Here is an 18063-nt window from a genome sequence, read left to right on the forward strand (position 1 = left end):
TTACAGTGAGGTGCTAGAGTTCTGGAAACCCACTTCAGAGAAACGAAAAGCTCATGTGTGTTATTTCTGCTTCTGACTGACAAACAGGCCGTATATGACAGAAGCACACTCTCACTCAGCCCGCTATAGTCCAGTTTTCTTACTCTTTCAAGGCTGCATAGATCTTGAACTAGCCGTAAAGTCCTGATTCCTCGTAGCACAGTTTAGGAGACATAAATAACTGCTCAGTTCCCATCTGCTGATCTCAAAGTGCTTTGTAATACTAAAGTGATACTTATACCCCTCTTGCACCACACTGAGCACAACCCACTTACCTGACATGGCAGGAGAGTTCAAGGACAGCAAGATGTCTGGGGTCAGATTAGTGTAAGGCACCAGATGTTGGGCCTTGAAATTCTGGAACTCTAACGGCTTTGCAGGGGGGCTCAGCCATACTTGAACTGGCCCTGCCTTTTAGCAAGTCTGCATGTTGAACTGCAGTGCCTAATTCACATAAGTAACTTCCTTGCAACGGAACATCAAAGGATGTGATGGAGGGACATCTGCCACCCTCATTTGCACTCTGAGGATGATTTTGTCAATGCACAGTAGAGAATTCTGTTGGGTGGCCAGATTATCCATTATTTTCATGTCTTGAGATGAAAAGGCCATTGCATTCCCCTTTCATTTAACCACTCTCTTCTCAATGATTGATTTGCCCAGGAGCTCTCCCGCTCTGACCTTTATCTTTTCTCTTGAGTAGAACAGCGATCAAATGAGTTTCACCGGGAAGGTACTCCAATACTACAGCGATGGGCAGCAAAATAAACATGCTAAAACAAATAGATTAATCCCATTTTACAGAAGGGAAAGGAGGCACATGGTAGATTAACTGACTTGCCTAAGGTCACACAGGAAGTGTATGTCTCAGCTCGGAACTGAACCTAAGTGTCCTGTGCACCAGCCAGGGCCAGCTCTGCTAGCACTATAAAGGTTCCAAACGAACTAGTTCAATAATTCACTGTTAATTATGTTTTTTGTGACTTGTTAACATTTGATTGCTAAATTATTTGTGAAGACATTTTTCCCCACTACTCTACCAGTCCCAGCTTCCAGAAGGAGAGAAACATATGTTTGCTCTATTTAAAGAGCTTAATTCTCACCAGATTTTATAGGGAACTAGTCCCAAAGAACTTCCAGAGTAGGCTATATTGATCGGAGGGCCTTTGAATTTCAGAACCACTACAGAGTATTATCCATCGTGTGGATCCTAGCCCAGGGACAGGATGGGGCTATGCCTGTTTACACTAGCTGAGCCTCTAGTCCAGAGCCTTTAAGCTTTCACAGATATCTTCAATGAGGCCTTCATTTCAGAGTGAGGGGAGGACACAGGTACCCTGGGAAGAATTCCATTGTAAATACTCAGTGATTCATAGTTTAGCTTTTCATGCCGCTCTAAATAATGGGAACTGTCAAAATTGATCTGAGTCTTCATGGTACAGTACTTCAGCATGCGAACAAAGTGTAGATTAAATTTGTTGTTGCTGCCCAAAATAGCTTTGAAATATCAATCTAGGTAAGATATTCGTGGAGAAGACAGTGAGGGTTGGGAATCAGGACAAATCTTCACATCTACACTTAACCCCCATTCTCCCTAGAGGTATGATATGAATAAATGAGCCTTCTTCGCACCCCGCTCTCCGTCATACTCTGGTATACCAGGAACCGCAGGGAAACCTTCTCTGCAGCTGCCATTTTGTGGGATTGGGAAAATTCTCAGAACAAGGAATTTTCCTGGCTCTACTTAAAAACCATTAAGCAGTCTGCCGGTATCACAGGTTAACCTTCTTCACCCCTTTCAAATGGGGGGATTTTCAAAATAATCTAAAGAAGTTAGGTGCCCAAATCCATACCTAGCTACCTCCTCTGTAGGGAATAAGCATTGGACCTAAGGTCCCGGTAGCCCATGCAGCAGTGACAGTGGGATGTTATTCCCCTGCATAAGCATGTAGGCCAAGTTATAACCTAGGCCTAAAGTGATCTGGACATTTTCTTCCTCCCCTTTCCTAACCGGATAGTAGTGCATGATCCCGCTTCCCTTTCCAGCGCAGCAGAGCAGGCTACAGGCAGAAGAGATGGATAGCAGATTAAAGCAGAGTATCTATAACAAGGAAAAAATGGGCAGTTTATAAAAATAAAGCACTGAAAATCTTATCTGATCACACCCTCAGGGCCACAGGAGTTAAGTGACACGCAGTCTCTAAATAACTTCCTTCTGCGGCTGCCACGGCACATCCAATGGGTGAATAACGTCTATAGGTGTGTGTATAATCAGACTACCTGTCCTATACCAAAGGGATGTGCCACTCAGCTCTAGGTTTATTCCCTGGGTATTACTTGTAGCCATCCCAATGACAGTTAACAGGTTTCTACTTGCTTTTCTTTGATACATGAGTTTCTCCTTCCTTTCGTCAGTGTAACCCTTCTTCCTACTAAAACTGACTATTAAAGCAATAGTACAGTTCTTCTTATGGCTTTGTCACTGACGTAGGTGGCAGATACACACCCTGTGATACCTAACTTCACAGAGAAAGGTCACCAATAGTTACAATAAGGAGAAGAGTGGTTGGTAAATGTACATTGAAGAGTATGTACATTTCAGCACATGAGCACTGCAAAAAATTGCAAAATTACAAATCAAGCCACTGTGAGGCGGTATGATATTGCACAAAAACAGCCACTCTTTCCAGGTGAAATTTCATGAAGGAGAAATTGTGAATTTCACAGCCAGTTTTAGCACCAGCATTCTCACGGAGTTGTTGGAGGTGAAAGTGAAAAACAAACTTGGACAAAGATTGTAAAAACAATATGCCTCTCAATCTCCATTAGAATTCTCACATCAATTTAGTCTGGTGATGTTTGCTTTCTGGGAATGTTCCAGCAAAGGTATTACACCTCTACTCCAATATAACGCTGTTCTCAGGAGCCAAAAAATCTTACCATGTTATATTGAACTTGCTTTGATCCACTGGAGTGCGCAGCCCTCACCCCCCTGGAGCACTGCTTTACCGCTTTATATCCGAATTCGTGTTATATCGGGTCGCGTTATATCGGGGTAGAGGTGTGTGTTCCAGAATGTTTGTTTACCATCCAGTTTAGAGCAAACATTGCAGAATATTCACAGAAAGGGAATTTTGAATGCATAATTGCAAGTATTTGCACTGGAACCCCAATTACAATCAGAAACAGCACCATGCATCCAGACAAAACAGCCCGACGAGGTTCAATTCAGGGATAGGTTATTCCCCAGCTCTGCTCTAGTTAAAAACACCAGCCAAGGAGGCAGTGAAGCTGGGCTCAGCTACAGCTAGTTTATCAGCTGTGATCCCGCCAAGTTGCTCAGCATTTCCTGCAAGGTGCTGAGTGCCCCAAACTCCCAAAGCTGTCACTCAGCACCCCTCCCCTCAGGGGGTATGGAACTCTTAGCCAAATCAGGATTTTAGTGAGGGACTTAAGCACATGCCTAACTTAAAGCACTGAAGTCCAGAGGGCTACTCGTATCTATGTTTGCAGTTAGTACCTTGCTGAACTGGGGCTTTAATCAGCAGGAAGCTATATAAGCAGGAGGAGGACATGGGCATGTCTTGCTCCAGGACTTGATTTGGAGGGTGAGGTAAACTCTCCCTGAGATGAAAGCACTGGATGATGCTGGCTGCTGGAATCCTGGTTGGGATCCCGAGAGAAGGCCTGGCTTTAGCCTAGGGCAGACAGACAGCATCAGCCAGTCAATTCTCAATGGCCCGTGGCTAGAAAGTGTTCTGGCTACATGGTGACAGCATCTTTGAGAGTTGCGGCTTTTGGGAGGACTTAATCTACCTTCCTAAACAAAAAAATAACAGATACAAAAGGCTGTACAACCAGATTTCTAGGCATAGCACAAGATGTGTTACTCCCACAAAGTCCTCACCCTGAAGAACTGAACCCAGACCCACTGAATTAAATGGAAAGACTCTCATTGACTTCAATGGGCTTTATCCTAGGGCTGTAATCTCCCTGTGGCTCAGCTGCCCATGGGCAACAAGACGATCTAACAGTGTAATCCCGGCCTCACAGAGCTCGCCCCTTACTGTCTGCATAGTGACTAGCAGAATAGTGGGTGGGGCCGCCAGATGCTACTGTAATGCAGAGAATAATAATGAACTCCTGACCCCCAGGTGATGGTGCTACCAACCTGAGCCACAGCGAAGCTGCTATAGAAAGACGCATATCAAGGTGAAGTGGAGCCATTTTCTGGAAATAAACATCAAGGCAAAAGGAAGATGTTACTTCCCCATGTGTTCGGCCATTATCCTGAGCCCACACTCTGTCTCCTTGACTTTAAAGCCACTCTACAGGAGCAGATGATTAATAATGCAGTGGCTGTCTGCTTGAGTGAGGGATCTGGGGGAGGTGGCCTGACAGCTGCTTGCTGTTCCATTATTGAAGAGATTTGGGAACAGACAACCTGCTTTTCCATTCAGTTTTCAATGATTATTTATATACCATCTACCTTTGTTAGATGCTGCCCTCACTTAGCAAGCAGTCATGTAATACTTGTGTATTCCTGCCTAGCCTGAGGCTTCGGGAGGATTGTCCAGGCACTCATGATCACCATCAGCATCTCAGGACGTATAGGGATGTCAGAAGGTTGACCAGAGAGCCAGGAGTCTCCCAATTTGGGAATGGCGGGGTTGTTCCATAGGTTTACAAAACACTTGCTTCAGAGCTGCCACTCCCCACGAAGTGCTGCTGGAGTAGAGAGAGATGGGCAGACTCATTTCTTCCTCTGTCCAAGGCACTAAAGCTCTCTCAACATAACCCTTCCTAAATCCCCCAACAAGAAACTCTCCCTTCATGCACTGATCCATACCATCACCTCTCTGCTGCCCATGTCCCAGGTAGGAAGTCTGGTCACACTCCACAGTTGACTCAGGTCTGACCACGAAAGGAATGTTGGATGGAATGGAGAGATGGGGACAGTCTGCATGGGCCATAAAGAAGACAGTTCTCGTCTTGATTCCCCATTCTCCAGAGTCACTTAGAACCTTTATATTCTTGATTTAACAACATACAAAGCTGTGCAAGCGTGACTGTCTCCTCCTGTGCATGAAGAGACACACATGGGAGGAGACAGAGATGGACAGGAGAGATCAGCTGAAAGGAAGATCTCAGGGTTTTCATTTATGTGACAACATTCTGGATGGGTCATCTTGGAGCCGTGAACCCCAGGACCTTTGAATCTAAAGGCATGAATCTCTACCGCTGGAGCAACAGGTTCAGGTCCATCAATCTGGAGGTAGTAGCTGACTCATAAAGCTCTTGTGCGATCCAGCCACTAGAGGAGACAGAGACACTCTCAGCCAGTGTGTTGCACTGATCTTAAGACAGAAGTAAGTGCCTGTACTGTGGAAGCCACAAGGATCATGGGGAAAGCAATCAAGAGAATTGTTACATTTTATAATTATGGCTGGTCCATTAAAAGTCGGTCCAATAAGAGATATTACCTCACCCACCTTGTCTCTTTAAAATCTTGGGACCAACATGGCTACAACAACACTGCAAACAATATTAAGCTGTCGGCTTCTGGAGGCAGGAGCATTTTATAATTATGTGACAGGGCAACTGGCTCTCAAACACCACCTTCGGGCCTCAGGGTGGTGCTGCAAATGTCCCCTGCTTTGATTTCTCTCTTCCGAAGTCCCTAATAACTCCATGGAAACTTTCTGAATAGAAATAGCTTTTTGCAGGTTTGTACACCTCCAGCATCTCTCATCCAGCTCAAGTATAGCTTCGGCACATGTATACATGAGGGCACCCAGGCCTGAGCTCAATGTCTGCCCTCAACTCTGTTATTGCAGTAAAACAAACAAAAAAAACCCAGAATGGTGGGGGTGACTGATCCCCACCCAAATCCACATGGTTCTTCAGCAACAACTGGAACGGGAAAGTGAATTTTTCATGCCCTGTGCTACTGATCCAACAGCTCTCCCATCAGCTGGAGGGAAGTGACCTCCGTGCCTGCGATCTAAATGCAGAGGGGCAGTCAGTAAAACCAGAAACTTCTCTAACTGTGATATTCAGATCTATTTTAATTCCAGGATTGGTCTGATCCTTCCCCAACAGCAAAAACAACATGTTACCATCAGTCCCAGTGCACACCCACTCTTTAAATATACATGGAGAAATCATTAAGCAGAACCGCCTAAAAACCAGATTGAAAAACCTTGCTAATGGAACAGGAAAGATATTTCTAACGAACAACAACAACAGGGTGTGTATGATGGTTTCTTTATGTCTAGATGGGGAGGTGATGTTTGCAGAAAACCCAAAGCCCCAGGAGACTCCAGCAAAATAAGAAGTACTAAAATATTCTGCTTATACAGAAAGCTGAATTATGCTCTAATGGTATCTCATAACCCAGTATACAAGTCTGCTTCATTGAGATTTTTACCCAGGAGACCACATACAGGGTTTTTTTTAAATAAATACTTTGCCTGCTACAACCTCCTTCTATAATGCAAATGCCTATTTTCTGCCCATATATCATGAATTCAGCCACCATGTGCTCAGATGTCAGAATATTGAAATACCAGCATTTGTGAAGCCCAACACTTCTAACAGTAGCAGAGCAACTCCAAGACGTAGCAGTTTGCTCCTATATCACGTGTGCATCTCAAGACCTCAAAGATTGACAAGGACCCTGCAGAGTGTGTTATTAAACTCATTTTGCTGGTGGATAGACTGAGCCTTTGGCAGGTTAAATGATCCACTCAAGAGCCCAGAGCTAATCAGTGGCAGAGACAGGAAAAGAACCAGAAGTCCTGACTCACATTCTCCTCTCTAATCATGGCCAAGCATTTCCTTCCATAGCTAAGGCAGGTGGAGATGACAGAGGTGTATAGGTGGAAAGAACCTCTAGTCCACACACCCCTCCCCTGCAGGATTAAGTATACCGAGACTATCAGCAGTTGTCAGAATAGGTCTGAGGGCTTGTCTACATCACAAAGTTGCAGCGCTGGTGAGGGGGTTACAGCGCTGCAACTTAGGAGGTGTACACATCTGCAGGGCATCACCAGCGCTGCAACTCCCTGTTTTCCGCGCTGGCCGTACTCCCGTTTTGTCTCGGGTGTAGAGGATCCAGCGCTGGTGATCCAGTGCTGGTAATCAAGTGTAGACACTTACCAGCGCTTTTCTTGACCTCCGTGGAATAAGTAGGTATCCCAGCATACCTGAGGAAGCCTCTGGTAATCAAGCAGGTCTCCTTCCCCGGTTTGCTCTCGCGTTCCCCGAACCCCCGAGCAAGCAGGTCTCCTTCCCTGCGGTTTGCTCTCGCGTTCCCCGAACCCCCGTGCAAGCAGGTCTCCTTCCCTGCGGTTTGCAGGGGGGTTCGGGGAACGCGAGAGCAAACCGCGGGGAAGCTGGTCTCCTTCCCCGGTTTGCTCTCGCGTTCCCCGAACCCTCCTTGAAGCCGCCCAACAGCGCTGCAGTGTGGCCACATCTAACACCGCTTGCAGCGCTGGTTGCTGTAAGTGTGGCCACTCTGCAGCGCTGGCCCTATACAGCTGTACTAATACAGCTGTAACAACCAGCACTGCAAAATTGTAGATGTAGACATACCCTGAGACATTCTCTCACTTAGATCCTCATGCGCTAAATTGCCTATTATCTCCCACACTGGCAGGATGCATGTGCTCACATTTAAGATCCTAGCTAGCACTAACCCCTAGGGCAAGAGTCTTAGTTTGTGTAAATCAGTGTATGCCCATTAATCTGCTCCTCAATTTTTTTGCCTAGTGTGACTCAATAGTTCATAAAGGAGCACCTAGAAATCTCTTCTCTGCTAATCCATTCTGCTGGCCTCTTCCATCCCCATCTCCAATATGGAGGTGGTATAATTTTTTTGTCCCTCCTGTCCCCCCTCCACCCTTTTTCTCTCTCTTAGTCCCATTTGTCCATGCAATTATGGTAAATGCATGCAGAGCAGTACATGTTTCTGTACGTTCGTTTGCACAGACAAGAGACAGAAAATCTGGCCTGTAACAAGAAAGCAAGCACACAAACTAAACCAGCTGCAAATCTCAAAAGTCTTCATCGCCAAGTATACACATGCAAGGAAATAGACTGAGAAGCAGACTTCATTGCTCACTTTCATGCTCTCCAGCAATGGATGTATTAGATGGAGCAAGCATGATCTCAGCCTCTGTTTTGAAATTATGTGTAGGGTTGCAGGTGCCTCTTATCTGAGGGGAGATCTCATGGGTGTGATGTAAGGCTGAGCAGTTCTGTCAACAAGACTGCTGCTCTTATCAAAAGCTAGTACATAAGTAAAGAGAACTGATGCACAGGAACAGCAGAGCGGCAGGCGGGTGGTGGAAGAGCTGAAGGGATGAGATTCATGTGGCATGATATGACAGCCTTGAACCGGCTCAGGACCCTGGTAATGCAGCTCGCTGCCATGCAGGGATCCAACCTCAAATTCCATTTGCAGGCTTTTTTTCCCTATGCCAACACTATGGAAATGAAGTGGTGGAAGTGTTGCCTACTGTTTCCATAATGACCCTGTAACAACAAGCTGATTTGGATCAAAAGCAGAGCTCCAAAAAGGGCATTAGTAAGCCTTGATGATCTTTGTTGGGAGGATAAATATAGCTAGTCATCATGCCGCATGGCTTCCAGCTTCCTAAGCTGTGGGTACCGGACGAGCCCCATGGGAAGGTGAATCTACAGGAGAAATTCAGACAGCAGGTGTGTCGGAGGTAAGAGTTGAGGAGAGTGCTTACAGAGAATGAAGCACCTGACATGCAAGCATCAGCTGAGTCTGTGGAAGTCATAATTTGATCAACTCAGATTAAACCAAGCAAGATCATTACAGTCAGTGGGATTGCAAGGCAGAATATCAGCCAGGCTTCCCATGGGAGTTAGGCACCCAACTGCCATTTGTGCCTTTGACAATCAACCCCAAATCTTAATCACTCAGGAGCTATGTTTCAGCAGCTGCAAAAATACCAAACAAAACAAAGTTACAGACAGATAGATAGTGGGAAAAGAAAAGGTTCTATCACACATAAACCTGGCTCGGAATTAGATTTTTGAGGCTCTCCTGAACCCCAGATAAATGAAGCAAAAAGCAGCATGCATGTTGCACAGGTGAGAGGAAAGCACCTCAAGTCATCCTGCATAAACAAGTGATCAAGGCCCTGGTCCCGCCACAAGCTCCTGGTAGGAAGATACCTGCACTCAGCGCCTTAAAAGCCAATGTTCCATTCAGGCAGGCCCCTATTGATCTCAGTGGGGCTCCACATGGGCTCAGGAGTCTGCTGACTTGGAAATCAGTGCAGGACTGGGGCCGAATGCTAAGCTATAGGGGACCACTCTGTACATATCTCAGCACAAATCAATGTCAGTGACTGGGACATGTGTGGTAGCATCTGGTGGTTAGAGCAGGCATCAACAGGTAGGAGGCAGAAACCAGAGCCTGGGGTCAGACCGAGGCCAGGCAGGAGCAGGGCTGGGTCCAAGACTGGAATAAGCAAGCATAGGTACTCTCTTAGCTTTGGTTCCGTTGGGCTTAAGATCCGGTCTGCTGACTCTTCCAGCCAATCAGGTGGTTTAGCCAATTAGGCAGCCTACTACAGCCAGCTGTGCTCGCCTGCCTCTGCTCCGGGCCCTGTTTCCTGATGCTCTCCAAATGAATCTGTCTCAGGCCAGTACTGCTCGGAAATCCAACTGTGGCTAAACTGCAGTCAGCCCTTCACTTTGGCATCATTCTTTGCTCTGCCTTCCTGCTCTTCTTGATTGTCAATAAACTTCCCCGGCCATAAACTGCACAGAATTCCAAATACAGCTTCCTGCCTCCACCTCTGCTTTATTAAACCCCCGAAAGCATTTGCAGGTTTTTTAGGAGTAAAGAGAGAGAGAGAGGGAGAAGTAATAAAAGCATGTGACTTACTCCCAGCCAAAACTGTTCACCCCGCTCCCAACACACACACTGCTCTTTGCTCCCCACAAAAGCATGTTGGGTCAAGTACTTGAAACCTTTATTAGATACACCACTCAGACAGTCTGCATGACTCATCTGCTCACCAGCTCTGCAGGAGAAATTGTACTTAGTTACCAGTGGTTGATGGGCCTCTAGGGACTCATGACGCAGCGGTGGGTAAACAAGCAAAGATACACCATGTTGTCTGCAGCACAGCTTTATGGACTTTTCTGTTTTGAGTTACTGGGTCAGATAAGGGCTTTGATTATTACGCACTTTAGGTTAGATTGGCCTAGCTGTCACTTAGCCACCTAGGGGGGTCAGTGCCCCTCTCCCTCACTCTCCTCTTGGCCATGCTCAGGATGGAGAGAAGGGACTCTTCACGCAACACTTTCCCCTCGGAGCAAGGAGGTGAGGGGATGGGTGGGAGGCGGCCTGTTTCTCAGTGCCCTCAGCTAGCACAGCTGGCCAGGCTTCCATGGGGGGACAAGCTGCTCCAGGAAAAGGGGGTGAGGTAATTTAGTGTGATTCTCTGCTCGCTGTCAGGGTGGTGCCGCTACTCACACACCTCCCCCTCGCCCAGTTTGTCCTTCAAGCTCCTTAGTTCTAAATAAAAAACAACAAAGTGACACTTCTGTGTGTGGCACCTTTTAACCCCAAAAAGCTGAGTCACGGCTCATGACATCCCTGCCCTGTCGGTCAGCATTAGCCCCTTTGGGGGCTGTCTGAAATAGGCCCTGCTCTTGCCAATGGCATCCTCCCCGTCTGATGCCCAGGGCGTACTGAAGCAGATTGCTATCTCACAGCTACAGCTGAGGTGATCCATGGAGACTGAGAAGCAGAGCAGATTCACCAACATTGCAAAAGGCACTTAGGGGGAGCAGGAGAAGAGAGGGGAACAACATCAAGAGAAAGAGCAGGCTGGGAGAGGCTACATCAGCCAGGGAAGCTAACCGAGTACTAAAGCTGGGGATCACTGAGACATCCAAAAGGAATCAGAGTCATGGATTGTTCTAGTAGCCCAGTATATTTGCCTAGAACAACAGGGGCCTGTCCAAAGTCAAGTCAACGGAAGTGCTCCCAGTGACTTTAATCTGCTTGGGCTCAGTCCCTTAATGCAGTATTAAAACTTTAACAACTATCCAAGCCAAAGAGAGATGAATGTGTCCCTGTCTCCTAGGTGTTCCCATACCCCTTGTACAAATTTCAGACCAGTTCTTGTCTCAATCATTGTATAGTTCCTCCTCCTGCATTGTCCGGCTGGAATTTCTCAGTGAGTTGGATTTGGGGCTGAGGTTTCTGCCTTCCCACTCATTCTTTGGTGGTCAAAGCCATCTTGAAGCCTTCAGTGAAGAATGGGGTTTACCTGACAAATGGGAGTGAACTCCTAAGTGCTGGGGCAGAAGCAGCTTTTTTCACCAGCGGAATTTGCATGTCTGTTGGCGTTCTCCATCCCGGACACACATCCTGACTCTGTTTCAGACACACATAGGAACTAATTCCATCTCCAACCTGCACCTTTCACAGGTGGGAAGGCTATGGGTAAAATCCTGACCCCTGGGGAATCAAGAGCAAGACTTCCATTGACTTCAAAGGGGCCACGCTTCCACCTTATGTCAAGTACAGTACACACAGGATTCCCTCAGCCTTCCAGGTTCCTTAACAAAAAGAGGAAAGCAACTTGCATGGGAATCCGGTGGCACCTGGATGTCTAGCCAGGTGCAGACTCTAGGCAGAGAAGAGCCTGGTGACACTCAGAATGGTGCCATTGCTATTGTGAGTGCCTGAATCTGGTTGGCATGACAGTGACAAGGGATGATGCGTTGGTCTATATTGCTAATAAGGTGTAAGGGTTCTGCATTCTTCACCTATCCACAGCTGTCTAGTGATTGGCATGAGCATTAATCAGCTTATTTCATCTAGTATATGCCTGACGTTTCCTGCCCAGGAGAAAATCTGTGTATTAGACACGCTTCTGATCACAACCTTGAAACCCTGCGTTTCCACCCCACTCCCGACAGGCCATGCCCGCATTCAAAAGAAAGGATGTTGTGCTTTCCAGTCCCATGCCCCAATCCCTTTAGACAGATTTCACAGTAATTGTAAAGCCAAGCTGCCTGGATTGTGTGTGGCAGCTTCCTTTCAGTGTTTATCCAAGGTGCTGCACAGCTCCAGCTGTGATCTGTCAGTGGTTATTTCCATACCCTTCGCTTCACCCTTGTACGCGAGCATGTACCAAGGAGCGAGCAGTAATTAAAAGAATTGGGGTCTATTTAATTACCTTCTGACATGATAGCGCAACGGCTGCTTTCAAAGCAGTGTGACTCTCTGGCAAATCGAATCTAATGGCAGTCAAACAGCGGCTTGGGATCTGCATCCCATTAGTGCAGGTTGTCTCCATTAGCAAAAAAGCAGGTTTCTTGTTTCCAATTAACAAGGGAACATGCCCATTTAAGGCTGAAACCCCCAGCAGAAGTGGAATTTAAAGGGGAAAATATCAGTACCTAGCATTGACAGCCTCAGCCGTGTAAATGCCTCTGTTACTGGCTGAAAAACGGGGTTGAATTAAAAAAGTTTGTTATTATTATGTATCATTAGTAACATGCAGCGGGCCCACCCAGGGAACTCTTTGTGCTATGGACTATACACACACACATACACACGGGAACAGAAGAATTCCAGGACTAAAGCTCCATTTCTGTATGTGCTTGTCTTTGTGTCAGGATTCAATGGATTCTAATTGTCACTCTCTCTCTCTCTGTATCCCTCAGACTGGTTATATTTTGATGCTTGGTTGTATTTGTTGAAGGTCCCAGCAGTGCTGAAACCAGAATGATTGTATTTTATCTCCAGATCAGAAAGAGGGCACAGAGCCATCAGGACAACTGCCCTCCAGCCTCCATTTGCTGCCTCATCACTAATGACCTCAAACTCCCTGCTGGTTTTTAGCAACTCTTCTCTTCCATAAGAACCAGGACACCCTTCCATGACCTCGGCAGCTCTCCTCTGATCCCCCACCAGCCTCCCGCCCATGAGAGGTCATAATTATCTTTAGAGGAACCCCTCTGGGAACTCAAGGAGGCCCTGGCAAGTGTGACAAACACACACAACCATCAGGGCTTCTGAGGGCAGTGCACGTGTAGTTTGAGTCTACCTCATTGCCTTCAGTGAGGCTGGCTGCCCCAATAATCTATAGCTGTGGTTTTTAACCTGGGGTCCACAGACCCCTGGGGGGTCTGCAGATTGTCTCCAATTTTCAAAGGGGTCTGCACCGCCATACGAACTTTTTTAGAGATCTGCAAATAAAAAAGATTGAAAACCGCCAATCTATTGCAAACATTTGGAAAAAGGGGAGGTTGTATGAAATGGGACCCAGATATGAACTGTCCAATTATCAAACAAATCCCAGCCTGCGGTTCTGTAAAACTACCCTGTTTATCTCATCTCTACAAAGAGATAGAAAATAGGGACTGGGGGTGGGGTTGAGGAATACCCTTAGGAGTAAAGAATTAACAAATGGTCTGATCTGAATTGACTTCAATGGGAGCTCCAGGTGTTGAGCACGTTTGAAGATCAGACCACGTCCGTTCTGAAGGTCATAAGAGAAGTTAGCAACCAAAACAAGGCAGGTGTTTCTGGAATGATGCCCTCATCTCACCTCTCACCTCTTCCCCCAGTCAGGAAAACTGAAACTGCTAGATATTTTCTGAATAAAAATAAAAAGTGCGTCAAAAATTGTCTTGCCGCAATGAAAAACGTGTTGACCAAAAATGTGTGGTTTTTTAAGTTCAATTTTTTTTATGAAATCTGAAAAATTATAGGGTTATTTTTTCCATGGGGGGGGGTCTTTATTTTATTTTGTTTTGTTTTGTTTTTATTCTTTTTCCTTCCCTCCTGCATTCACCTCATCCCACCTTTGTTCAGCAGCAAAATGGAAAAACACAAAAAATAGAAAAGTCTCTGTCTCTTAAAGTTGGATAAAATGGCCTCTTCCACTCAATGGGTGGCAACATTAGTTAAACTGGTAGCTCAAATTCTGCCCAAGGTTATTTCAGCCCCAGATACTAGGCTACTGATCGTAGGTGTTTGTGGAAAAAAGGGAATGTCAGAAGAGCTATTGTGTGTTTGCACACAGAGAGACAGGGCCACCTAGAAGTGGGGGCAAGTGGGGCAATTTGTCCCAGGCCCCACAAGGGCCCCACAAGCCCTAACCTGGAGGCGGTCTGGGTCTTCGGCCGGCATTTCGGCGGCAGGAGGCCCTTCAGTGCTGCCAAAGGCACAAAGTGACTGAAGGGCCCCCCGCTGCCGAAATGCCGCTGAAGAGCTGGACCGCAGCCGGGTAAGTACAAGCACCACAGCTCCCCCGCTTTGCCCCAGACCCCCTGAATCCTCTGGGTGGCCCTGCAGAAAGAAGGAACATTTCAAGTATTTTCATTCCTTGTAGGTATTATTCTTCTCTACAGTCTTCTCTACCCTGCCAAGGCAGCTTGTTCCCCTAGCAACCCTCAGATTCTGCCATGCAGTTTCCTTTCACAGATGGTATATCACTCCCACATGTGACCTCAAGCATAGGAGAAGCAGAGTGGCTGGAGGTTAAACTGAATGGGCATTAAGGGAATGGTCTGACAAAATCACCAAGTTTCCCTAGTAGCACATACATGCATTGCAGTCCTTGGCTGTTGTGTATTAGGCCTGGTCCACACTACACAGTTAAACCGATTTTAACAGCGTTAAATTGATTTAACACTGTACCCATCCACACTACAATGCACTTTATATTGATTTAAAGGGCTCTTTAAATCGATTTCTGTACTCCTCCCCAACGAGAGGAGTAACGCTAAAATCACTATTAACATATCGATTTAGGGTTAGTATGGCCGCAAATCGAAGTTATTGTTACTGTTATTATTGGTTAGCTACCCACAGTGCAATGCTCCGGAAATCGATGCTAGCCTCGGACCATGGACGCACACCGCCGAATTAATGTGCCTAGTGTGGCCGCGTGCAATCAATTTTATAATATTTGTTTTATAAAACCGGTTTATGTTAATTCGAAATTACCCTGTAGTGTAGACGTACCCTTAGGCCTACCACATTCAGGGTACAAACTTTTCAAAGCGGCTTATGCTGTCCACTAGGGACAGAGCTGAGCTGATCAGAGTCATTTAACTGGAAAGCTTAAGCTGAATTTGAACTACATGCACAAACATAAAAGTTTATCCATTAAGCCTTCCCTCCCTCCCTTTATGTTTCTGCCTCAAGCTTTGGTTCTCAGCTATTCTTATGCCCTGGGTGGAGTTGGATGAATAATTTGTGCACCATAAATCATTTATTGAACTCTGCCTCTTTTGTCTGTTTCAGAACAGTTAGCAAGAACATCACAATTTTCTCCTAATGTGTTCAACACTCTCAGCAGATAAGTTCTGGGCCTGGGGATTGTTCTTCAGCAGTTCACTATAAATATTCAAAATAGGATCTGTATTGGCTAGTTTTGATTGGACACATGGATCACGTGTTGCATTTCAGTTCTCTGATTCAGGTTTTCGGAAAGAATCTTCACATTTATAACTTCAGAATTGACTCTGTGAATCATAGAAATGTAGAACTGGAAAGAACCTCAACAGGCCATCTAGTCCAGTCCCCTGCACTGAGGCAGGACAAAATATTATCTTCTAGACCATGCTTGATAGGTGTTTCTCTAAACTCTTCTTAAAAACCTGCCATGGAGATTCCACATCTTCCCTATGTAATTTGTTCCAGTGCATAACTATTCTTACTGTTAGGTTTTCCCTAATGTCTAACCTAAATCTCCCTTGGTGCAATTTATGGCCAGTACTTCTTGCTGAGACCTTATCAATGTTGAGTACATGGAAGAATTACCTCTCGTGTCTTGTTTACAACACTCCTGCTAATACACCCCAGAATGATGTTTGCTTTGCTTTGCTGGTTTTTTTTTTTCTTGCAATAGTATTATATCGTTGACTCATATTAAGTTTGTGATCCACTGTGGCCCTCAGATCTTTTTTAGCAGTACTCCTTCCTAAACAGGCATTTCCCATGTTGTATTTGAGCAATTGATTATTCCTTCCTAAGCGCCATACTTTGCATTTGTCCATATTGAATTTCATCTTATTTCAGACCATTTCTCCAGTTTGTCCAGATCATTTTGAATCCTAACCGTGTCCTCCAAATTACTTACATCCCTTCCATTTGGTATAAGTGTACTCTGTCATTATCCAAATCATTTATGATGATACTGAATAGAACCGGACCCAGGACCAATCCCTGTGGGACCCCACTCAATATGCCCTTCTTGCTTGACTGAACCAATCGTAATACAGTCTTCCATAGTCTGCTTAAATTCATTTTTTTCCACAAAACATTCCTATAAACTCATTCACTAGAATATTAACAAAAAGAAATATATATACTGAATAAACACAATCTGGTAAAAGATTCAAACCAACGTTCAGAGCACTTTTCAATTTCCCAGGTCTAAGCCAGCAGCGTAACTGCATAGTTTTCAATACACCAGTATTGAAACAGGCTTGAATTCTAATGCTGTTTTGGAAACAAAAGGCAAGATGAATGTAATGACTGAGGACCTGTGGATTTTTTCTTAGCTTGCTCTGGAGTTGTGATTGAAAATGCAAGAGACAGCATGAAAAAGGAATGGAGACTCAGGACAGAATGTTATGCTGGAGGAAAGAATGTTGGCACATACATTAGGAGAGTCAAAAAATGGGTGGTACTGTTAATGCAAACTGTGATTACTTTGTGGTTTAGACACAGCAGGTCCCAGTCCTGCACAGGCGGACCCCCGCTGTGAATAGTGCTCTACACCTGCGTGGAACAGCTTTTCAGGATCAAGGCCTTAGAAAGAACTGGTCCTAAACCATTAACCCATTTCTTGTAGAAGTGATTCTCCACCATTTCCCAAATAGCAACATGGGAAGGGCAGAGAGTTTTGTGACCCCTAGACACCTGTCACCACCCCCAGATGGAAAACCTATGACAAAGCCCATCAGCCAGCCATCAGGTGGGGTTGGATTTTACTCACAGCTGACTGGGACTGGATTTGAGTTGGTATTCTAGAGGTGAGAGTCTGTATCATCCCATTACTAATCTATTAAGACATTCAAGTCCCTCTCCCTCTAACACATGATTGATCAGCTAATGTTGTACATACACCCATTAGTGGCCATGAATATTTATGTTCTGCAGATTATGCAGTAAAATCATTTTTGGTGCTAGAATCAAACAGGGGCGATTGCTAAAATAGTTATTAATGAGGAACTATCCTGTAATTACACAAATTGCATGCATCCTGTCAAAAGGCAGCGATGCCTTGGACTTCCATATTGAATTAGCACACAAACGCAAACAATAGGCACCAGCAATATTTTACAGTTTCTTTCCCCAGTGCAGAGCATCCATGCATGCACAAAAGCACTGGGAGTAGCAGAAGACTTGGTCTCACAGATGGCATCTGTGCTCTATCCACCCACTGTTTCTCTCCAGCCATAATTGAGAAAATCACCAGCAATCAGAGGAAGTCAGCTGCTCAGAGCCCATAATGAAACAGGGCTTGAACAGCTGTGCCACATCTTTTTACAATTATCCTTCCCTCCACCTCTCTAATAACAGTTCCAAGAAGAATAAACCTCACTGTGCCTGAAATACCTCCAAAAAGGGTGCCCGGCTTTGGCTGTCTATAGCAGGAAGAGGATAGCAATGGAGTAAGCTGCCTTACTGGACACATTCAATCACTGTTATGGGTGTCAAAATGCTATATTGATAATGGGCATGGCTGGGGAGTGGACAGGGGGGCTGAGTCCACTCACGCAGAGGGGAAGTCTAACTTACCTATAGAGCCAGTAAGTCAAAGATGCATAGGCACAAAAGGGAGAAGGAGGGGTAAAATGGGTATAGAGATATTTGCTTGCCATCTACTTCTTTACAACTGAGACTCCAATTCAGGATGTCATCCCTAATCAGGACCATGTGCTTAAGTGCTTGCCTGAACCATGACCTGAATAAGGTAGGAAATAGAATGGATACTTTTA

The sequence above is a fragment of the Gopherus evgoodei genome, chromosome 13 (assembly GCF_007399415.2).
Source record: "Gopherus evgoodei ecotype Sinaloan lineage chromosome 13, rGopEvg1_v1.p, whole genome shotgun sequence".
Taxonomy (NCBI): domain Eukaryota; kingdom Metazoa; phylum Chordata; order Testudines; family Testudinidae; genus Gopherus; species Gopherus evgoodei.